The sequence below is a fragment of the Equus przewalskii genome, chromosome 2, assembly GCF_037783145.1.
Source record: "Equus przewalskii isolate Varuska chromosome 2, EquPr2, whole genome shotgun sequence".
In the NCBI taxonomy this organism is placed as follows: Eukaryota; Metazoa; Chordata; class Mammalia; order Perissodactyla; family Equidae; genus Equus; species Equus przewalskii.
The window spans coordinates 51,918,725-51,942,007 of record NC_091832.1 but is presented as its reverse complement, the minus strand read 5'-3'; the positions used below and the strand labels follow the sequence as shown (position 1 = coordinate 51,942,007).

The window sequence follows — 23,283 nt, the reverse complement described above, 5'->3', positions numbered from 1 at the left end:
AGAGCCATGCTCGCTACTGCAGCCCTGGGGTGGAGAACAGAATACGGGACACCCTGACTGAAACGCTCAGTCCAGAGCTTCAGACCTCGTGTCTCAGCAGGGCCTCTAAAAGAGAGGGCCCAAGACAAGGCTGCGGTAGACCCACCTGAACGGCCTTCCTGGGCTTGGAATTGGGCTACTTGGTGGTGTGTGGAGCATGAGCCTGAGGGAGGCCAGGACAGGCTCCATACATGACAGAGAGCCAGGTGGGGATTGGAGGCTGTTGGGCCTGAGACCCTGCAGGCTGAGGTGGCAGAAGACAGAACACACTGGCTGTGAAGTCCCAAGGGTCCCAGTGTCATTGGTGATGGCGATAAGGATGGAAGGCGAGTGACCTCATCTCTGGAGGAAGAGGAGCCATTTCTCACATTGAGAAGGGTCCACCTGAATCCTAGCTCCCAGCCAACCTCCCCCCGCCACCTTCCCCCAGGTGCCCGTAAATGCATTGTCGGTGCACAGAAACCCATTCTGCCTGCTCCCGACGTGACTGGTCTGCAGGAGCTTTGGAGCGCTGGAGCCTCAGAGAGCAACTGACCCAGGCCATGCAACACCCAGGACAGGAAACGGCTGTTCCCTCTGGCCTCTGGAACCGTCTGCCTTCTATCTGCTAGTAACACAGCCAAGGGTGAGCCTCCTGAGGCTCTGAGTAAAAAGCTACATCCTGACTGGGGCAGGCCAGCAGGCCAGCAGCAAACCTGTTGCCTCTTGCAATCAGGTCACCCCTCTCCTCCTCCCCATGCTGCCCTGCCCCCCACCCCCTGCACCAGCCCTTGGGCACCTGGCACCTCACTGAATCGCCATCCCTTAAAAGACTTCGCAGTGACTGAGCCTGAGGCCCCACCCGAGGCTGCGTCACTGTCTCCTCGGCAACCGAAGGGGTGGGTGAAAAGTAACCCACAAAGCAAACAAAATGAGCACCACATGGGCAGCCAGGAGAGTCACCTCAGCATCCTGGGCTATGGACCGCCTTTTGCCTCCTTTTGCGCAGCTGCTCTTTGGCGCCCCTGAGAGCCCCAAGCCCCAGGCGGGGAGCACTTCAAAACAGGCAGTGTAACGTGCATGCTCTCGCTCTGCTGGGAGCTGTCCCACCAGGAGAAATGAGACTATCCGGTGAGGGTCGCGCCTCTGCCCAGACATACTGGGCACTAATGAGACAAGGATGTCAGCCCTGAAGTCGTCAGCCAGGAGGTGGCTCTGAGGAGCACAGAGCCACCCAGGACAGCTCACGGCCAGTAGCTGCCTCCAGAAAAGGCCTGATGCGACCCCAGTGTTCCCAAGGCTTCTATGCTAAAAATCCTCAGCGGGAACCTGAGAACATCCGGGGAACTGTCCCTGGGCGCTGTAGGAAACCCTGACGGGTGCATGCCTGAGATGCCAAAGTGCTTCTCAAATAATTTTTTATTAAGTTACAAATATATACATCAAAAACACAGATCTTAAGAGTAAAACTTCAGGGTTCTGTACCCATTGACTTAGGCCATTCGGGCTGCTATAACAGAACACCGTAGACTGGTGGCTTATAAACAAGCCTGAGATGGGGTGCAGCACAGCGGGCTTCTGGTGAGGCCTTCTGGGTTTCGGAGCCAACCTCTCCAAGTGAGCCCCAGTGGAGGAGGGCAGGGACGGGGGAAGCAAGCTCTCCCGTGACGTCCATGAGGGCACTAATCCCATCCTGAGGGCCCCACCCTCACGACCTCGTCTAATCCTAATTACCTCCCAAAGGCCCCACGTCCTAATACTCCAGGGGGTAGAGTTTCAACACGTGCGTTTTGAGGGGACACATTCAATCCATAACACCATGTAACCACCATCAAGATCAAGACATGGAATATTTCCAGTGCCCCAGAAGGCTCCACATGCCTCTTGCCAGCCAATCCCCCCCACCCCGAAGGTGACATTGTTCTGACTGCTGCCGTCGTCAGTCAGGCCTGTAGTGAGCTTCGTGAGGGTGGAACTGTGCCTCTGGTGCCCCTTCACATCCGGCTGCTTGCATGGTATTCTGTCTTCAGAGGCGACCACATTGTTGCAGAAGGCAGTGGTTCCTTCTCTTCTCTCACTCTGCAGCGTACCTAGGGCTTCTAAATTTCTCAAGAGCTTCACATTTGTTCAAGTCAGTGACTTGCAACTGTTACTTCCACCAGGCCACGCGTGACCACAGACATCCGTGCCCAGGCAAGGCCAGGTTGGGCTCAATTCTAGGGTGCACCCTTTCCTATCCCACTCAAGAAATCACATAGGAATGTGAGCGGGTATGACGATATGATGGGGATGACCTTGAATGCCCTCTAATTTGCAAAGAATGGGGGGGATTATTTGAAAACTGTGGCACTTTATTATTAGTAACATATTTGTTTGTGACACATCCTATAACCACTGGTAGCACATCAGTGTGTCACAGCTTTTAGGCTGAGAACTGCTAGTCGAGGTGGTATGATTTCAGACGTAAAGGAAGGCCATTTCCTGCCCCAAAATCTCTCTTTCCTCCACCCCACTGCTTCCTCCGAAGTTTCGCCCCAGTCAATTTATGGCGTTTTATCAGGCAGCCACAGTGCCCTCTTTAAAATGCAGGACCTCCTAAGGGGAGAGAATCCGTTCAGCCCCCAAGACCTGAGTGTGGCTCAGGGGGGCCGGGAACTCACGTGTGCTGACAGTTGACTGCCCGTCTCGTGCTGTGCGGGACACGTTTCCACTCTTCTTCTCTCCATCCCCACAGCAAAGTCATGAGGGTGGTATTGTTATCCCTACTTTACAAAGGAGGAAACTGAGGCATGGGGAGATTCCATAAGTAGCCTAAGGCCACACAACTGTCAGGTGGCAGAAGCAATCATTCAAACCAAGTTCAGTCTCCTCCGAAGCCCATGTTGAGACCCAGCTGGGTGGCCAGGAAGAACTAGGCATCTGGGAACAAGGAGAGAGGGGTGTAAGATGCTGTGCTGAGGAGAGAAGTGATGCCTGCCGTGAAGCAGAGTGTTAGAAGAAAAAGAGAGCACTTTCATACTGGATTGCACATCTCCTGGGGGCTGCCACCCAGAGCCAGTGGCAGGTGCACCACGGGGGCATTCTGTCCACCACCAGCACCAATCCCTCCTCCATTCTTGGGGACCACCAAGGCCAGGCACAGGGATGTGTCATGGGTACCCGCTCACATCCCTACAGAGATGTGCACAGACATTCCTGTGTCTGAAGGGCCAGTTTCTTCATGCGCCTCTTGGGATGCAGAAGAACGCCAATTTGGAGACTTTCTGGTGCGTTAACTCCATGCCAAGCACCCTGTATGCAGTATTTCAACCTCTAGAGAGACCCTGTAGAATGGATATTCTGAGGCCCTTTTGGAAATGAGAAAGCAGTGCTCAGACAGTTAAGTAAAGCGCCACGAGGCTGTAAGCTCCATGAGGGCAGAGACCGTATCTGTACTGGGTACCACCTACTGCTAGCATCTACCACTATGCTGGAGTACTGGGGGTTTAACAGTCACTCAGAGGTGTATGGCCCTGTCTGCCCGACCCTGAAGAGCACGTCCTCCTCCCCGGAAGGCCTCACTGCAACAGCAGTGGGCAGAGAAGCAGCGTGAGGGTGAGGAAGGCCTGACTCCGGGAAGGAGGCATGGGCTTTAGAAGGAAGAGGTGTATTTAACGGATCCATCAGGTGAGGCCAAGGCGTGGGCTGCCATATCTGTTGGTGAGGCAAGAGTTCTTCCTCAAAAATAGGACCTGCACCCCCATCATTCCACCATCATATGTTTACTCCCTTGGGTCTTAAATGTTGAAGGTTATGGTTACACAATTCACTAAACCTACTCTGTGCCAGGCGCTGTGTTGGGCTGTAAGATAACAAAATGCATAAAATGCAGTGGTGTCCTCAGGGCCTAGAAAAGGACAGGAGCAAAGCTCGTGATTGCCACGAGCTGTGGAGAGGGCCCACCCGGGTGGGGGGCCACCACCCACGAGGCACCTACAACGGTACTGGGCAGGAGCGTTGATCAGACACGCACGCAGACCAGGGAGCTTGCATGTGATCCTGAAGTCAGTGAGGAATCTTGTGGAAGGGGTTTCAGCAGGAGAGTGACAAAGTCAAACTTATTTTCTATTGTGCCAACTTTGGCCGCATGGGTGATGGAAGGGATGAGAGGGCGGAGGCAGGGGACCCCTCGGAAGCAGCTGCAGTAGTCCAAGCATAGGCTCATGTGGGACTACGTTAGTCTCTGAGAGGAGATGCTCCTAAGAAAGAACTGAGAGAAGCAAGTGGCTTCTGGATGTGAAGGGGTATGATGAGCCGAAGCGCCCAGCTCGGCCCCTGGCAGAGCCAACTGCATGATTTGCAGAACCCAGCGCAACCTGGAAATGTGGGACTCTGCCTGGGGTGGAGGTAGTTAGTCTCCCCTTCCTGCAGGCCCACCACCCCAACTCATGGTGAGGGGCATCCCCCAAGGATTGCAACCTCCACACCAAGACATGCTTGGTACCCGGATTGGGGCTGCGCAAGGGGCCTCTGCTGAGTCACCTACTGAATGCTGCCTGCTGGGGACAGGGGTGGCCACTGTTTGTCCCACCCCAAGACACTGTGGGGTGAGTCCCCGACCCCAACTCTGCACCTGAACCTAGGCTCATTCTGAGAGGAGAGGGTGGCAGCAGTCACAGAGAGGGTAGGGAGGTGGCAGGAAGTGGAACCACACATCAGCCGAGGCCCCAGATCCCCAGCACATGCTCCACTGTCCCATCAGACTTCACTTACAAAATACAAATTGAAAGATTAAGTTGCTAGAAATTTGAGAACAACGACTGCAGGGCGTTAAATCCCAAACGCGGGCCACTTCAGAACACAAGGCCCTGTGCACTGCACTGGTCACACACCCATGAAGCCAGCCCTGGTCCCTGGACACCCTGGGTAGACAGTGGGGCTGTCAATTAACAGCACATTCTGGAAGATTCTGGAGGACCCTAGCATATCAAGTAATCCATCTGTAGGAAATAAGCTGGGCTCGAGGAGAGAGCAGAAGGTGGGAGTCAGCACCGGAGCAACAGGCGTGTCCGGGGGAGTGGACAGGTACAGAGGCAGCCTTCTCAGCTTACCCAGGGTGCAGGCGCTGCGGGTATGCAGCAGGATGGGGGTTTGCGCACACACACAGATGCACGTGCGTGCACACACACGTTAGATTTGGGAGCTTTAATAAAAAGCATTGCTGGTATCCCTCCACCCAATGGAATCCCAATCTCAAGTGACCGGCACTATGAGGTGTATTTGGGTCATAGGCACAAGGCACACTCTGGACTGAAGTTCAGATGTACTGCCATTTTTTCTTCTTCACCGGTACATTTCTCCGAGTGATTTCACATAAGAAAAATGGACCAGAAAAAGTTAAGGGAGGAACACACATAAGAAGCTGCTGAGCATTTCCCCTGCGGAGGAGCAGCTCTGAGAACAAACTGCTAGTCCCTCTGGGACGTAAACTCCGAGAGACTGGGTAGACGGGGAGGCCCCGCCTACTGCCTCCACAGGAGGAATGCTCCCTCTCCGGAGCAGATCCTCTTCACGCCTCTCTGCACTCCCGGCACTGCACACCTGGCACGCAGGGTCCCCTAGTGAAAGCCGAGCAATGAATGAGGGCGATAACTGGAAGCAGTCACGTGGGAGAAAATCAGTGTCCTTTCGTGGGGTGCAGGTGGAACTGCGACCATGGCAGGGACTCTCTGGAGGCAGATGGACTGCCTCACACTAATAACAGCCAGCCTTAGATAGCTTAGTCAGCTGGGCACTGCTTGACCAAGCCCTGTAAGGCAGGCACCCGTATTATTCCCATTTTACAGATGAGGAGGAAACAGAAGCTAAAGAAATGCTAAATCACTCATCCAAGGTCCCAGAGCTGGGAGGTGGCAGTGCAGGATTTGAACCAGGCACCCCAGCTCCCATGTGCATTGCTCTCAAACTCCTACTTGTAACCATGAGAGCTGCACAATGACCATCTGACTGCTATGGGAGGGGGTCGCCAACCCACCCATCCCTGGAGGAGCCAGAGCCAAGAATGCGCAGTGCCAAGGTTGGGGGCCCTGGGAAGGAGATTCAAGCAGCAGCCAGAGGGGTGGGCCAGATGCCTTTCCAGACTCCTTCCAGCTCTCAGGGAGGATAACGCTGTGTCTCCGTCCGGTCCTGCTGCTACAACAACTGCCATAGACTGAGTGCTTAAAAAACAAACGTTGACTTCTCAGAGTTCTGGAAGCTGGGAAGTCCCAGATTGAGGCGCCAGCAGACCTAGTGTCTGCTGAGAGCTGCCTTCTCCCTGTGTCCTCACGTGGCCGCCCAAGAGAGCAGAGGGAGGAAGCAACCTCTCTCCTGCCGCTTCTTGTAAGGGCACCAATCCCATCATGAGGGCTCCACCCTCATCACCTAATCACCTCCCAAAGGCCCCTCCTCCTAACACCGTCATACTGGCGTTAGGGTTTCAACATTTGAATTTGGGGGACGCCAGCATGCAGACTCTGTCATCTTCTTCCTCTGCCCTGATCATTCTTGGGAGGGAAGAGTCACCTGGAGTTACTCTGGTCGAAGTGGAAAGATTGCTGGCCTGGGAGTCAGGACCCCGGACTCCACCCATACCTGCAGGCAGCTCAGTGACAGTAGGTGAATTCCAAAGCCCCTCTTGCTAGAGGTTCCTCAGCAAATCTCTAATCCCTTCAACTCCAAGATCCCACAGTTCTTTGGTTGGCCTGGGGAAGGCAGAGGAAGACCACAGCAGGGAGGCGAGGCCCCGCCTACTTCCTACACAGGAGGAATTCTCCCTCTCCGGGCCCTGCAGTCTCTCCCATCTTTAGAGCCATGGTAATCGGAGGCCTGACCAAGAAGAAACCTGTTGGGTCAATATCAGGCCATCCATCCCCGTGGAAATTGGCCTTTTCCTCTCTCCGGGACTGAGAATAAGAGAATCTAGGGCATCTCGAAATTGATCTTGCTCTATCTCAGCCATGGGCAAGGGCTACTGTCAGAAACACCAAGAAAAACTGATGGAGTGGAATTCTGGCTACATCTGTAGACAGGCATTTTGAAGGGCCACCCTGCATTTTTGCTGGAATGCTCCCTGCCACATGGTTTTCCACCCTCTGTGGCTTTTATAGATGTATATTTATATACATAAAAATCTCTCTTTCCCTGAGGGACAGTGAAGCTCAGCCAAGTGGGAATTCAGTGGGATCCAGAAGACTTTGTCACGAAGCAGCTGCACCGAGGTGGGAGCAGGGACTGTGTATTCAGGACATCACCTGGTTAATAAAAAATTGCTCAGGCCCCAGGAATACGTGAGATTTCTTTTTCTTTTTTTCTTTCCTTTAAATTAATGAAGGGTGTGTCGTTTGCCCCATTTTTGCCGATTTAAATTGCGAATTTTTTTGAGACAATGAGCAAACTAACAGCAGGGGTTAATAATTTGTTAAAGGGTGGGGGTAGAGAGGCGTCGGGGTTGGGAAAGGGGGTTGGAGGGACTGGAATCTGCCAGGAGCAGCAATGAATGCAGAGTTATGCCTCAGGCATAATATATCAAAGAAAATATAATGCATCCAGCTTAAAACTAATGATTGCCATATAATTAGATGAGAAGCATTGTGCTATAAATGTGTATTCTTTAGCGTGCTGTGATTTTACTGTAAAAAAAAGAGAGAGAGAGAGGGAGAGAGAAGGAGACAGAAAAACACAGAGCCCAGCAACATACTATAAAAAGAACCTTCTGTTGACTTCTCTGCTGTTTAGTATTCCTTGGCTGTTCTCCCCTGGGAGTGTGTAATTAGTGCTTTATGAAGAGTACATTTAAAGCAGCTTAATATTCACCTCATTCAATCTGAAACAATGTGATCCATGCTTAGACAAATCAGTGCTCCTTGCTGACATAATCTGTCAGAACATTACCTCTGAAAAGACCTTTCAAGAGGTTTGGATGTTAATTAGTTGTCTATCATGTATAAACAGAGCCGTGAGCAGAAGGGGCTCCAACGGGCCAGAGGGATACGTTGGGAAATGCATTCTGTATGAACGCCGCCTGCAGGGGGGTCTTCTCGCTCTCCCCGCCTCCCCCTACACCCCGCCTCCCACGTGTCAGCAGCCACACGGGCTTTGGACCTCTTCCAGGCAAGAAGAGAGCCTTCCAGTTGGCTTTAAGGGGCACCGCCAGCCCCCAGAGGGGACTGTGAAGGCTGAAGGGGTTCCCCCACACACTACCCCGCCACACCTGCCCCCGAGGCCCAGAGCCTCCCCAGGACAGGGCCACCTGTGAGGTGTGGTAGGAAGCATGACCTCATAGGCCCACCTGGGCTTGCTGGGAGGCTCCGGGCTTTGGGGCCTGGCTGGGTCCCGCCTCCCGTGGGTGGAGAGGGCCATGAGGAGACGGAGAAGCCAGAGTTCTCATGCACATCTCCCAACTCCCCCGAGACCTCTCCTGCTCTGGGAAGTCAGTCTTCTGTAAACTGAGTGCATGGTGCAAGAGAGGACCCATCCACGGCGGAATTCACGCACTCACAACTTCTTTAACATCCCAGACTCACAGAGGGCCAGCCAGGTTCAGAACCTGCAGGGCACGTGGTCCAGGCCCTGCCTCCAGGGTGAACTTTTGTCAAAGAGCATCCTGCAAGGACCCGGGTCAAGGCTCTGCCTATGTAAGCCATCTAGGGATTCGAACTAGCTGTCCTTTATTCTGGACTTAGAACGTCCGCGTGTGAAGCACTTCCTAGCATACTGAAGATGCTTACTAAGGAGTAGGTCAGGACAGCTTTCTGCTGTTCTCACCAGGCCAGGGAGCCAGGACGGTGTGGCAGCCGGCAGCAGGAGCCCCCTTCCCCAACAAGGGTCAAGTGCCCCCCACCCACTCAGCTGTCTCCCCTGCTGGTCTTCCTTTCCCCCTCCCAGGCACCCCACCTTCCTTCAGTGGCTTCGGCCCCCACAGCCTCCTTATTCAACATTCCCTCCATAAGCATCCACTAAGCACCTATTGTGTGCACTGCAGTGTGCTCCATTCTAGGGCAACGAACATGAGTGAGGCACGGGCTCTGCTCATGAGGCATTTACAGACCTATAAACGTATCCTCATGGTTTGGGGTAATTACAAGTAAGGTAAGGGAGGCAACATAAGTCAGTGGGTAAAGGGAGGGCACTGGAGTCAAACTGCCCAGATTCAGATCCCAGCCTTACCACCTGACAGCTGCGTGAACTTGGGCAGCTTATTGAGCTGCTCTGAGCTTCAGTTTCCTTATCTGCAAAGTGGGGCTAAGACTATCCGCCTCGTCAGTCTGTGAATGTTAAATACGAGCTGCAGTGAAGCACCCCACACAAGGCTTAGGGCGTAAGGAGTGCTGACCTCAGGTCTGCCCTTTAAAATAGCACAACAGGAGGAGCCCAATCAAATGCCAGAAGGTGGAAGAGGGAGGGACTAACTGTGCCTGGGTAGTCTTGGTAGGCTTCCTAGAGGAGGTGACACTTGAGCTGTGTTTTAAAGGACTAAGAAGTTTACCAGGTAAAGAAGCAATGGAAGAGCTTTTTCTAGATAGAGGAACACTGCCTTACAGGTGGGAGGGGGCACAAAAATGAGCAGGATGTGTGGGATATGACCACATGGCCCTTGCACTCCATGTCACAGTGCTGAGTTACAGCCTGGGAGGCCGGTCCTAGGTGACGCCCTCAGAACCAGCCAGGGGCGGCACAGGTACACCACAGGCCATGCTCCCAGTTCCACAGCTGGGTGACGATGGAGTTCTGACAGCTGAGGAGCTGGTCACTTCCCCCTATACTACTCAAAAGGAAGAGTCATGCTCTCAAACGCCCCTGGCCCGGTGTCCACTCAAACCTGAGCCCACAGGCAGAGCTAGGGTCACATGAGGGAGTGGGACATCAGAGAAAGCAGGATCGCACAGGCTCCGGGCAGGTCTCACCTGCTCCAGCCCCTGCGGCCGTGAGCCGCAAGCCCTCTGCAGGGCCTGGGCTTGCCAGGAAGCGGGTGTGCACCTCCAGCAGTGCGCCCGGGATGCAGAAGGCGCTCAGTACACGGTCGCTGTGACTGCTGATGAAAAGAGCTTGCTCTGCTCCTCGCTTTCTTCAGAAGTGCTGTCCTCCTCTAGCCTTTCCATTGACAAGAAGCCAAGACTCAAGGGGACCAGGTAGGCCCCTGTGTTCCCTGGGCAAAGCCCTGGGCCTCCCTGGCCCCTGGTCTATGTGGGGTCTCTTCTAGCCCTGCAGACTCCCAGACCCCACTCCCGCCCAAGACAAAGCCGAGGTCTCCAACCCCCACAACAGCCCCTCAACGTAACCCCAGGTCTTCCTTTCCTCATGAAACTCCAGCCCTCTTCCCTGAGGCAAGGCCGCAGTCACCATATAAAATATCCCAGACACTAGGAGAGGGCTGTCCTACAACACCAAGGACAGTGTTGGCCAGCCTCTCATGCAACAGTCATAATGGTGGCAGCCCCCGCCGCTCGGGCGCCTGTGACAGGGCAGCACTCCATGCGCAGGGCTGACACAGCCCCGTGAAGGAGGCACTGCTACAGCCACAGGCCAATGAGTGAACTAGTCTGAGAGAGGACGAACGAGGGGACCAAAGGCAGACAGCTACCCTGGGGTTCTAGGCCTTTTCTGTCTACTTCCAAACTCCCCTCCACCCACCTTTACCCTGGACCAGGGGCAGCAAACTGCAGCCCGTAGGCCAGATCAGCCCATTTTTGTAGGGCCTATGAGCTAAGAATGGTCTCACGTTTTTAAAGAGCTGTAAGAGAAGAAACAAAGAACATGCGCCCACAATCATATGCGGCCACCAAGCCTCAAACATCTACCCTGTGGGCCTTTGCAGAAAGTGGGCAGCCCCACTAGGGCCCATGGGGCCGCACAGGGAACACCCGATTCAGTACCAGACATTGGCACTGAGTGAAGAAGACACAGGAGGGAGGATAGACATTTGACCAGGACAGTCCTGCTCTGGGACCCAAAGCTCAAAACCACTTTTAAAAAGGTCTTTACTAGCTAGAGGGGCCAGCCCGGTGGTGCAGCAGTTAAGTTCCCACGTTCCACCTCGGCAGCCCGAGGTTCACCAGTTGGGATCCCCGGAGTGGACCTATGCACCGCTTGTTAAGCCATGCTGTGGCAGGCATCCCATGTATAAAATAGAGGAAGATGGGTACAGACGTTAGCTCAAGGCCAGTCTTCCTCAGCAAAAAGAGGACGATGGGCAGTGGATGTTAGCTCAGGGCTGATCTTCCTCAAGAAAAAAAAAGGTCTTTACTAGAGATGAAATCAGGCTAACGGGAACACCAGTAGTTTCTCTGTGTGCAGGCTTTATAGTTTATGATGAAATATTTCACACGTGTCTATTTCATATAGTTAGTATCCCCATTTTCTGAGTGAAAAATGGAAAAGCTGAGAGGTGAAATGATTCCTTTAGGGGCCCCTGGTGAATATACTCCCCAGGTCCCACGATCTCAAGGCCAGTGTTCGTTCCATCACACCACAGCTGCCTCTGAGCCCCAGGGCATCCGGGAAGGGAAGCTGGGGAGCGTGAGCTGATGAGGGGCTGGAGGCGACAAGCCAGGAGGGTGGTGACCGTTAGTCCCAGCCGCCTCCCTCTTTTCATACAGATTGAATATATATACATCTCTGATTTCCTTTTTCAATACAAGCCCAACTATCTTGGAGCTGTTTCAGCCCTAAATCACCCCTCAGGAAGAGCACCCCAATTTGCTATCTCTCAGCTGTGATTCTAGCCCACATTCATCAAGCTAAACAACTGCCCTCAAGGGCAGGGGTGTCTGATTTCCAGTCCCGGCTCTCCCACCAGCTGGCTGTGTGACCTAGGGCAGCCCACTGTCCCTCTGTGCCTCCCTTTCCTCCTGGGAAATGGAAGCGAGGATCACTCGCCACCCTCCTCAGCCCACAGGGACTCCGTGAGAGTGAGCAGATCGTGTCTGTGTGCTGCTGGGTGAGAGGAGGCAGCAGGAGGAGCACAAGGTGGTCTCACTTCCCGGTCTAGTTGGGCAGTTGCCTTGATGTTGTCGAGATGTATAAGCATTTTAAAGGCCTCGGGGACCGGTGCCAGGAAGGCCATGGGAAAGCAGTGTGGCAGAACCAGCTTGGGCTTCCAAATCACAGAGGTGTGAGTTCAAGGCCCAGCTCAGCCATTTACCAGGTTTGGCAAACCACCCGGTCACTTTCAGCCTCAGTTTCCTCACCTGTGAAATGGGAGTAATTCCAACCATGGAGGGTTGTTTGGTTACAGATTAAATAAAACAATCCCTGGATCTCACGATTATGAACGCCATGGGTCTTGCCAGGACGCCCTTTGTGCTTCTCCACAAACTGTCGTCATATCACTGCGAAGGCTGTGCCCGTCTCCCGGAAGCCTGGGACGGGCTGAGCCCCCCCCAGCACCTCCTTCTGCAAAGGAAAGTGAGAGCTGAGGCCGTGAGCACAGGCCCTCGCTGGCCTCCCCCAGGCAGCCCTCGGCCTGCAGGGCTCACGTCCGGGGCGGGGTGGGGGGGGAGGGCAGCGCTGGGTGTGGCCTCGTGCTCCCTCGGGAAGCAGAGGCGAGAGGCCCCTGAGTTGTGAACCCAGCAGTCCTAACCTTGGCAAGTCAGAAGTCCAGACAGGCCGGCTGGCGGGGCAGCAGCCCACAGCCCCCTTCTCCCCCAGTGGGTGCAAAATGAAGAGGGCAGGCAAACGGCTCTTGGGGACAGACAGAAATGGGCTCTCTCCCTGGCCTCTTTTTGTAAGGCGGGAAGGGACATCAAGGTGTGGGACTGGACGCACGTGGAAAAGATCTAAGGGAGGAGTGGTATCGGGGCAGTGGCTGAGGTCAGCCAGCGCGGAAGCTGACAGATCCATCCAGCAGAGGGTGTGAGAGCCAGTCACAAAAGGGCCGAGGCCTCGTGCAGCCAACAGCAAAGCTGCCGAGCCAATCTGGCGAGAAGAGCGGGCTGAATCAGTCACCAGTTTTGACTTTTGACAAGGAGTTAAAGCAGTTACCTAGCAGCTTCCCGCGCTCTCCACTGGCTCTCCTGAGCTGGGCTGTCTCAGGCAAAGGGTCTGGGGCAGGAGGGTCGCGTTCTGAAGCCAAGGGGCTGAGGTTCCGCACAAACCCTCCCCGGGCCTGCTTCAGCCCTGCAGGGCCAGAAGGAGGCGCCAGCTGTTCACCTCCTGTCTGAGTCTGTGCCGCCTGCCTCAACAGTCCCACACCAGCCTTGCAGCCCGAGGACTTGTGGGTGAGTAGGGAAAACACCCCAGACAAGGAGTTCATACGTTTCTCAGCTCATGGCAGCTCAGGGGTGCTCTGAGCACGCCTAGGCACACTTGCCCTGCCGGATGTATTGTAAGACATCGCTATGATAATTCTTAACAACGAGCACTTAGTGAGCACCTTTTGTTGTGGTCCTGTTCAAGGCACTGTTGGGGCTACAAAGATAAACGAGACACAGATGGACCGCAGCAGAAATAGCTTGGAATTACAGTGTCTTTTCTCCAGAGAGGAGAGCACTTTCACGTAGAGGCACTCTGGGTAACTGGCCCCATTTCCTGCCGAGGGTCTGACTGAATTCCCGTGTAAGGACCAGAGAAACCAGCCATGCCCTGAGACATGCCCAGGACAGGGCGGGCTTCTTGTGGCCAGACCTTCTGGTGCTTTCTCTTGCATTGCACATGGCTGAATGAACAAGAAATGTTTAACAATATTAATAATGGGTGACAGTGATGATGATAATGATGATGACAATGATGGAAACAATGTTAGAGAAGAGTGTACGTGTCCCGTTTGGGCCCCGAGCCCCTGGGACTTCAATCCTTCCTTCCTCCCTATTGGCCCTACTGTTACCCTCACTAGAGCTAGAAAACAGGAGTAAAAGCTTGAGAAACATTTAAAAATCGTTCACGTAGAACTTCTGACTCCAAGCAGGATCCGACTAACTCATCCCGGAAGAGCCACGGCAGCGGCAGGAGGCAAACACGGGGGTCAGTGAGTGGGGCAGGGGCTTCTTGGGCCCTCCCCCCTTCCCCAAGCCTAAGGGAAGGGAAAGGCCCAGCCCACGCTCTCAGGGGACAGTGTAAAACATCAAGGCCATTTCTCTACTCATTATCCTACCAGATTTGTGACAATTAAGAACTGGAAGAGATCTCAGAGGTCATCTGGTCCAGCCTTCCCATTGTAGAGATGAAAATACTGAGGCCCAGAGAGGAGAAATGACTCACCCATGGCCGCACAGCAGAGCTAGAATTCAAACTCCCATCTCCTTTCATTTCACTGTGAAAACCAGACAGAGAGAGGAGATGGCGGGGTTGACGTCGGGAAACCCTCAGCCTTCCCTACTTGCAGAAGTCCACGTGACCCATAATTCCTGCTGCTTTGGCTCGATACCAGGCAGCTCACAGCTCTGCACAGAGGGAGGAGCAACTGCCAGAGGAGGACATGGAAATGGCCATGGAGCCAAATCAGTGTGTACATTTTCTAGAACAATGAGCCTTCCCTCTCTGCTCAGCTCCCTAGAAAGGATAAAATGGTGAGCCAACCTCAGGCCCGCAGGCAAACTCCCGATGAGCAGTCTGATCTGACTTCTATCGCCCAAAGATCTCTCCTGTTGCCTGCTTGGGATCAGCTTTCCCAGCAATATTTCCCAGCAATATTTAAAGTCAGTTAGAGAAAATCGAGGGATTGAATAGGAAACATTGTGTTGGTTTAGACCACAAAATCATTTACTCAACAAACTTCTAGAGTGTCTGCTGTGTGAGGATTCAGTGATGAAGGAGATAGGGTCTCTGATCTTAGGACACCTGCCGTCTAGTAGGTAAGACAGAAAAGGAGCAGTTACCTCAGGGCCTTTAACCCTACAATGGAAGACATTCGAGGAGCCCCAGGAGAGGAGGCCATCTGGAGAGGGGGGGCGAGCGGTCAGGCAGCCCCACAGAGGAGGAGACACCAGACCCTGGGCACTCAGGAGCCACCGCAAGGCCCAGAGCCCATCCTGAGCAGACGCAGTTTGATCCATTTGCTTTCATTTTTCGCTTTTCCCTTTGTCCCTCCGCTCCCCCAGAGCACAGAGACATCCTTTTCTTCATAGGTACCCTCCCAGCAACTCCTAGCTCCAGCCTCTGTCTTCAGACTTTCCTTTCCCATCCTTTTCCCTGTTTGGAACCCAACCCCAGCCTACACCCTGTTGAATGGGAAAACTCAGCACAGAAGTTGTGGGGAGGGGCCCCAGCAGACTCGCCCTGACAGATGTGCTGTTCCCCGCACAGCTGTCCCAGCAGCCCATCTGCACTCACTTCCTGCCTCCGGCTCCAGCCCTCACACCTCCCACAGCGGCGGCGAGGAAGTCTGGTCCAAAAGCCAATGCTGAGGCTCCCCACCAGCACAGCAGAGCCCAGAGCCCAGGACCCTGGCTGCAGCCCTCTGCCCTCCTCCACAAGGAATGGTGCCCTGGGAAGGGCTTCAGCAAGGTAGCTACTCTGGAGGGCTCCGCCCTGGAGTTCAACCTCAATCTCTTGGCAGCTGCAGAAGCTGCCTAGCTCTCAAGCACTTAAGCACTGTGCGTCCACACGAAACACACAAACAGTATTGCCGCTCTGATTTCATTACTTTGTCAAGACTAAGAAGTCTGCTTCGCTCTGGCTAGGTGTCTCCAAGGGAGGAAAAATTATTTTCAAAAAGAGTTTGACACGAAAAGATATCCCAGCTAGAAGTCCATCCCGATGCACTTGAATCATTGACTCCTCGTCAAAGTTTACGTAGCACCCCCAGTTTTGATGCTGGGAGGTAGGAGGAAATGGGAAATCACCCAAGGAAGTGACTTCTCTGGAAACCTGCATGTTTCTGGGATGTTCACAGCTCCCTCCTAGCTCCTGAGCAGGCCATGCCCAACCTCTGGGACTAAAGGGATGGTATGGGCAGCGCTGGGGCTCCTATGGGCGGAACGCTTCTTCAGAGCAGGAGCTGTGGTCCTGTAGCTCCTGGCCCTGGCTCTGTACATAGTAGGCACTCAACAAGAGTATGCTGAACTAGGCTGCCAGGCTACTCCCTGGCCACACGCCTGTGTCAAACAGGCGAGTGGGGAATCCAATTAGCCCTCTCAGTTTGCTCTTAGAAAACTCAAACTGGACAATCAGAAAAGAGAGAGACATAGCAGCCATCTGTCTCCGTGATGGAGAATGAGGACTGAGAGTATTGGAGGAATGGGAAATTGATTGTAAAATTATCAGGTATCCCTACTCAAGCAAAGCCTTTTCTCTAATGCTACATCCTCAGGCATAGGGAGGTAGGCAGAAAGATGAGAAATTGTTCTCTTTTCCCAGAAACAGAAATGTCTTAGGAGTATGTACAAACCCCAGAATCCTACATCTCCTGAAACAGTGGGACTGCCTGGGTGGGAACTGGCTTCTCCAGGCGGAAAAGAGCCCCCAGAACAAGGGCCGGTACGAAGGACAGAGCCAAGAGCTAACCCAGGCTTTCCAGCTGCACTGGGGGATTGCCTTCCTTGACTGCTATTTTTCAATGAGGGGAAATTCCAATTCACCCCGCTCTTCCTACCACATGCACAGACACACACCGCCTTTACATATGACTTCAGGTGAGGGGCAGCGCTGGTCTTTCCACCAGGCTGGAAACCCATTAACCATGGGTGTTGATTCAGGTTTTTTAAATTGTCCCCTTAAGATGAGCTAGCTGCCTCAGGGTCACCAGACAACCGTTGACTTAGGTTACTTTATTGTCAAAGAGTTTTGCTAAGTATCTAAGAAAGAAAATTTCTTCCACAAAGACAGTCACGTCACCATTTTTCCACTTTACAAATCTGGCCACCATAACTGCAACAGAGTCCCAGAGATTCAGGTCCCAGCCTGAAAACTCTGATCACCTGATAAGTCTGAGCCTAATGTAACAGAAAGAGAAGACGGATGAGTAGATGACTGATGATGAGAGGAATGGATGACAGCCAGGCAGGAAGGCAGGCTGATAAGCCAGCAGCAGGCAAAGAGGCAAAGAGCCCATCCTTATTCAGGGCCTTTGAGCCAGGCTGATGGAAAAGGGGGCTCCCCTTTGTTTTAAGAGTGGTAATTTATGTTCCTGTGGTTTCAGACAAGAGCAACGCAAAGTTTTCTTTAAATACAAACATATAGACACACACTCCCCTCCTCCTCCTCCAAGGCAAGGCTCCTTTCCACCAGCCCACCAATGATTCGGGACCTCTCTGCCTACTACAGATTTAAGAGAAAGGGAAAGTCCGTATTCACATATCCCCTGTGTTATGCCACCAGTTCATCATGAGAGGGAAACCCTAGGATCACACAGATGTTCCTGGGTATCAGACTCAAGTTCTCCAAGGCAATGGGGGCTTGGAGGGAAGGGACAGAGCTTCATTCTGACCACCCCAAAAGAGCTGCAAATTGTCTTGTGGGCCCTCAGAGACCCCCACGTCTCACACAGGCATAACAGCATCTCTAGGTTTCTGAGTCGAAGCCCCAGCCTTTGCTCTTCTAATTTGGGAATTGAGTTCAGGGTGGCCGCCCTCGCCCACTTCAAATCTATCCAGAAGCAGGAGGCTTGACCTTGGAGCCTTTGCAGCCCGGATTCCCTGCGACAGATTTCACAACCCAGTGCGGAGTTTTACTACAAGTTTCAGACAAAGAAGGTGTGTCAGAACCGAGAGCATGCTTCTGCCCGCTGCGTGGGCGTCAAGTTCAATACCTTCTTGTCAACACTTGAATGTGTTGAACATCACTCACAAGGGCATTCTTTAAGAAACCTATTAGCTTAATTACCCAGGCAATATTTTTTCTCTCTCCCCCTATCCATGCATCTCACATAAAAATTTGGCTTTCTTCCTTTCTGAGATACTTTTGATGTAACTCTTCTCCTCTCGGCACAATACCATCTTGTTTATTTCTCTAACAGTTAGTCAAGGTGGCTGCGTTGCATAGACTGACACCTTTGCTCAGGTCTTAGCACTGAGGGAAGCCAAGAGAGCGCACAGTGTGACCCTAGGGATGAGGGAGTGGGTTGTCTGGCATCATCCTTTCTACCTGCTCAGCAGGAGTGGAAATCTAGAGGATGAGAGCAGTGAAGGGATAAACCAAGCCCCTGCAGGGTCTGCCCCTCCTTCCTACAAAAGGTGAGAGAGGAGTCACCCAGAGATGCAGGCCAATCAACAGGCATTTATTAAACACCAGCCATTTGCCCAGAACCATCCACCTGGATCTTGGAAAAAGAGAAAATTCTGCCCAAATTTTTCCAAATTTCAGCCCCATGCCCATCCAAGCCCCTGGGAAAATTAAAAGGTAATTTCTTATAAATTATCTCACACTGGGAATCAGGAGAACTGAGTTCTAGACTCACGCGGGCTGTAAGTGGTCCCACGGATGCTGGGGACCTGAATTAGTTCCTCAGTAAAATGCAGAGGGTGGACCCCACTAAAGGATTTCCAAACTCCCTTTCAGATCTCATCATCCATGGCTCATATGTGCTTCCACAACTGTCTGCAGCCACCCACCTATGTGGGGAATCTGCTCAAAGGAAGGGAAGGGGTGGCAATGTTCGAACAAAGAGGCACACAGGGACCATCTCAGAGAGTTGATCCATCTGCTGTGTTTGGTCGCTGTGCCCTGGGTGGTGATGGCCCTGTCTAGGGAGGGAGGAGATGGGTAGAGGCAGGGGCTGGGGCAGGCGTGGCTTTGAGCTCTAGCAAGCTAGAGGGAGGTCCTGAGCCTGGGAAGGCAGCTGTGCTCCTAGGGCTGACATTACACAGAGGGGACCTCTTGCCCACAGATCTAAAGCGGGAAGAGCTACACAGAGGCCCACAGAGACGTGTGGGGAAGCTGCCAACCAGCCAGACCTCAGGCTCCCATTCATTGTATTGTGGGAAATCCGGGCTGCCAGCTATGATAAAGGAGGAACACACCCCATGACTTTCTTACCAAGACCACGCATAAGCAAAAAGCAATCTTCAGACCTTACCAACTGTTGCCACTCTCTCTCCTATTTCTAGGGAAGCAAAAACACTGGAGCAAATTCACAAACTCCAAAAGAGCTCTGTGGGATACCCCTTTCTGTCCCCACACCCTTCTCCATCCCCTGACCCCAGAATGTCGTCTCCCCAGGCCCAAGAGTGGGATCCCGCAAACTCTCAGTAGGTCCTTGGAGCCAAGAGGCATTGATGTGGTGAGTCCTCTGTGTGGAATGACAAGAGTCAGAAGGGACCCAACAAGTCCTCTGGTCAAACTCCCTGCCTCCAGGCAGGTCTGCTTCTCAATCATTCAAGACTTGAGTGGCCTCTCTGTTCTCCTGGGGTGTATAGTGTCAGCAGAGAAAGGCCTCGTCTGTTCCCAGTCAGGGAGGGCTGTCTTTTCCCAGGAAGCCCGTGCTTGTGGGGGATCCCCAAGACCACCTGAAGGTGTTCCCACCCACCTCTCTGACTCAGGGCTGATTAAAGCCTGGTGACCGCTGGTTTACACCTTGCATTCTGCGCTCACCCCCAGCAACCACCTCCATCTGGGTGCAGACTAGCGCAGAAGAGTGTTGGAGATGGTGAGCAGAGCCAGTGGAGGCCAAGGATTCAACCCTAAGCACCTGAAGGTTGGAAAATTAGGATCACAAGCCCTCAGTGCCCTCTCCCCCAAGGCATCTACCGTGCAGTTCTGCTCTGATGCAACTCCCCACCGGGTGGGTTCTGTGACCCAGGACCCCCGTGGCTTGGGCAGCTTCTGGAGCAGAAGAGAAGGCATTGTCTTCTCTCCGCACTGAGGCTGTGTCCCGTCACATCCTGGTTGGTGGGCTTCTCTCCCCTGTCCCCAGAGGGCTCCTCTCAATGGTCCCTTCCGCCTCAGCCATAGGCTTGGAGCCTCCATCACACCCGTGAGCCTAAGAACAGCCTTTCTCCAAGGATCTCCCTCTTCCCTCCAGATGTGGGGGATCTGCTGCAACTGAGGCTTGGAGGGAGAGCAAAGCAGCAAAGGCTAATTCTCCTTCCTTCCACACACCTCCCCATGCAGTGTGTGTGCACGGGTGTGTGTGCACACATGTGTCCCAGTTGTTCAAGCTGATTAAAGTCTAAGCATCGCAGGAGCCAGGGCTCAGTCTAGGCCAAGGCCCACCTCCTCCCTCCCCCTGGAGCTGGGACAGACATCCCCTTCAGCACCAGGGCCTGCGGCTCTGTGGGAGAGCGTGCACACGGCCCGGGGCTCCTGCTCTACAGTGCCTGTGCTCACACACACTCACACATTCCCTGAGAAAGCCCCGGGGCCTCTGTGGGAAGGCTTTCCGGGAGACTTTTATGGCAAAAGAGGAAGTCTGGGGCAGTGTTGGAATAGCCGAGGAGTTGCCAGTAGCTGGAATTGCCAGGGAGCGGGCAAACGCCTGCCGGGAGTGGAGTCCGGCTGCAACCTCCCCTAACGAGGGAGCCTTTAACCCTTTTCCCGGTCTCAGGCTGTCAGGCAGGCAGGGTCAGACTGATAAGCAGGAGCCTCTAGGGTCTCACTGCTGCCCTTCATAGCACCCGCCCCCCCAGCATGTGCACACACATGCATGCACACACACACAGACTGACCGCCCTGCTGCTCGCACTGACTCACCCAGATCTGGTCACAGCAGGCTCCCGCCCAAAGACACACAGAACTTAGAGCTGAAAGGAATCCTTAAAGCTTGGGCACCTTCCTTAAGAAATTACCCTCATTATCTCACAGAAGAGGCCACTGAGGCTCACAGATCCAGTGCCCGAGGTCACCCAGCTCCAAGCCCCGAACCCAGGCTTCCGTGGCTTCTCACAGGGTGCAGAATAGGAAGCTGAGCATGGGAGAGCACTTGAGGGAGGGCAGGGCCCGGACAAGGATGGGGGACAGCTGCAGGGACCCCCTGGGAGTCCAGCACTTGGTATCATTTACAGCTCTGATGTCCAAGTCAGTAGCCACTAGCCATATGTGCCTATTTTAATTAATTAATTAAAATCTAATAAAATACGTAAAAATTCAGTTCCTCAGCAGCACAAGCTACGATTGCAGTGTTCAGTAGCCACATATGACTGGCAGCTACTATACAGGACAGCGCAGATCCAGAACATTCCCATCATCACAGAGTGTTGTATGGGATGGACAGCGCCAATCCAGAGGAGGCAGACTCGGGGATCGGAGGGTCTGAAGAAACCTGTTTCCTGATAGGGGGCTAAGGTTCCCCGTGAAGGAAGGAGAACAGAAGGGAGAGGAGGGGAGAGGGAAAAAGAGGGTGGAAGGGAGGGCTGAGGAAGATGAGACTAGAGAGAGGAGAGACAGCAGAGGAGGAAGACGCTGGGATAGAGAGAAGGGGAAGGATGGGAAGAGGAATCCTCTGGCTTTCCCCACAGTGGAGATGTGACCACCTCCTGCAGTCCATGGGACTGACACTACTCCAGAAGGGTCCGAGGACAGAATCACAGATCCCACAGCCAGGGGCCACAGATGGGGCAACTGGTGCTTTTCCAGACTGAAAAAAGAGCTCATCCTGTCCCCAAATTGATCAGCCCTTGTGCCCAGGGCACTCTCCAGCCCCCAGCGTGGCTCCAGCCCTGAGCACCTGGATTCACTGGAAGGGCACATGGCACGGGGACAGCCATGAGGCTCTTTCACAGTTCACCGTGGCAAGAATGTTTCTTGGAAAGAAGAAGAAAAGAAGGAAGGAAGCTGGATCCAATGAAATAAAAATGCTTCTCCTGCCACAAGTTGGGTGCATTTTTCAAGCCAGGGACAACACCTTGATTCAACTCCATAGACACATAATCCATTTTGTCACTCTCCCACATTCTTCTAAGTGAACATTTGAGAGGCAGTATTGAGTTGGGCAAAGAGCATCATGTCTGAAATCAGCAATAGCTGGGTTTAATTCCAGTTGTGCTACCTAATGATGTGGCCGAGTCACCGCCCTCCCCGCAGCCTCGGTCCCCTGCCTTGCGGGCTTTGAGGTGATCAAGTGCACCGATGAACAGGGAAGGCGTGGACAAGGCAGGCGCTCGGCGTGCTCAGTCCCTCCCCTTCTGCCTCAGACATTTACCACATCTCCCCCTGCCACAACGCCGGAGACAGAGACGTAGGCGGACGAGATCCTCTGGAGGAGCCGGCGGTCCGAGGAGAGGCAGAAGAGCAAGCAGCTGCAGTTCTAGGCTGAGTGGGGTCAGTGCCACGATGGAGCCCAGCGCAGAGGGTGAGGGGGAGCACTGGAAGGCGATCGAGGAGGCTTCACAGCGGAAGAGAAGTGTCAGTGGACTAGAAAGATAGAGACTCTGAGGAGGCATCTGAAACTGAGAAAAGACAGGAGCCAAGCTCACATGAACCTCAACTCTTATTGGTCAAGCAGATGAGGGCTTCGAGGAAAGCTCTCGGCCTCCATGGGTAAAACCTCTAGCCACAGGGCCCTGGGCCCTCCCCCAGTCACCTGGCCACCCCCTGGCCCTCCAGTCTCACTTCCCCATAAGGTTGCTGATGTCTCTGCAGGACCCAAGACTTGTAAAGTGTTGACTCATCTCAGCCCATACCCCTCTCAGCCCCACACGGTGGCACTCAGGGTCCCCTAAGTCAGGAAGGCCCTGGAGAAAGTGGCTGTCCCAGTCCAGGCCTGGGCATGATCCAGGAGAGGTTTAGGAAGACCCAGACTGGTCTGTCAGCCCGATTGGAGCACATCCAGGGTCACCCAAGAAATCCCAGCACAGCAAAGAGGAATCATGTCTTCTCTTCAGACCTGACCTCCTCCCCACAGCCCGCTTTGTTGTGAAGTGTAGGCACAGCAGCAGCGGACTCTGAGTCAGAGGCCTAGATTCCACCCCAGGCCCAGGCCACCTGAGACTCTAACCTCGGGCAGTCGTTTAACCTCTCAAGGGCTTGTGTTCCCCACCTGTGAGTTGGGGGTGGTAATCTCCGCCCTTTCTGCCTCCTTGCGAAGGAGGATTAAATGACACCGCAACACAAAAATGCCTGAAACGCCGCAAGAGTGGAAAGCGCCCTACACGCGCCAGGACGGTGGCTGTTACTCTCTAATAACCACGACACCACCTCCTTCCGAATGACTCACCTTTCCTGCCTGCTCCCCACTCTCCTGAACCCAGAACTGAAGACCTGCACCTCCCTGAAGGTTCCTTTCCTCCTGAGGTGTCCCCTGAGAGGCTCTGTGTGACCCGAGAGCTGTGCTTTCTTCTGCCCCACATTGTAAGAGGGCACTTGTCTCCAAGGGGAAAGGATAAGAACCCAGGAGGACGGTTAAAGGCACGGGAACTTGCATTCTTGGGATCCTCTGCC

The 23,283-nt window shown here is 53.7% G+C and overlaps 1 protein-coding gene and 1 long non-coding RNA gene across 4 annotated transcripts in view; one reads left to right on the top strand and one right to left on the bottom strand.

The window, feature by feature from the left end:
- Positions 1-23,283, top strand: part of PEBP4 (phosphatidylethanolamine binding protein 4) — a 186,328-nt gene that overhangs the window by 134,789 nt on the left and 28,256 nt on the right.
- Positions 1-23,283, bottom strand: part of LOC103552764 (uncharacterized) — a 58,545-nt gene that overhangs the window by 9,620 nt on the left and 25,642 nt on the right. For 2 of the 3 annotated variants that reach the window (XR_011537674.1, XR_011537672.1), the window contains exon 4: positions 21,846-22,292. The exons of the other annotated variant lie outside the window; for it this stretch is intronic. This is a non-coding gene — a long non-coding RNA (uncharacterized lncRNA). Of the gene's footprint in view, positions 1-21,845; positions 22,293-23,283 lie in introns of those variants that run through there. 3 annotated transcript variants of the gene reach the window in all.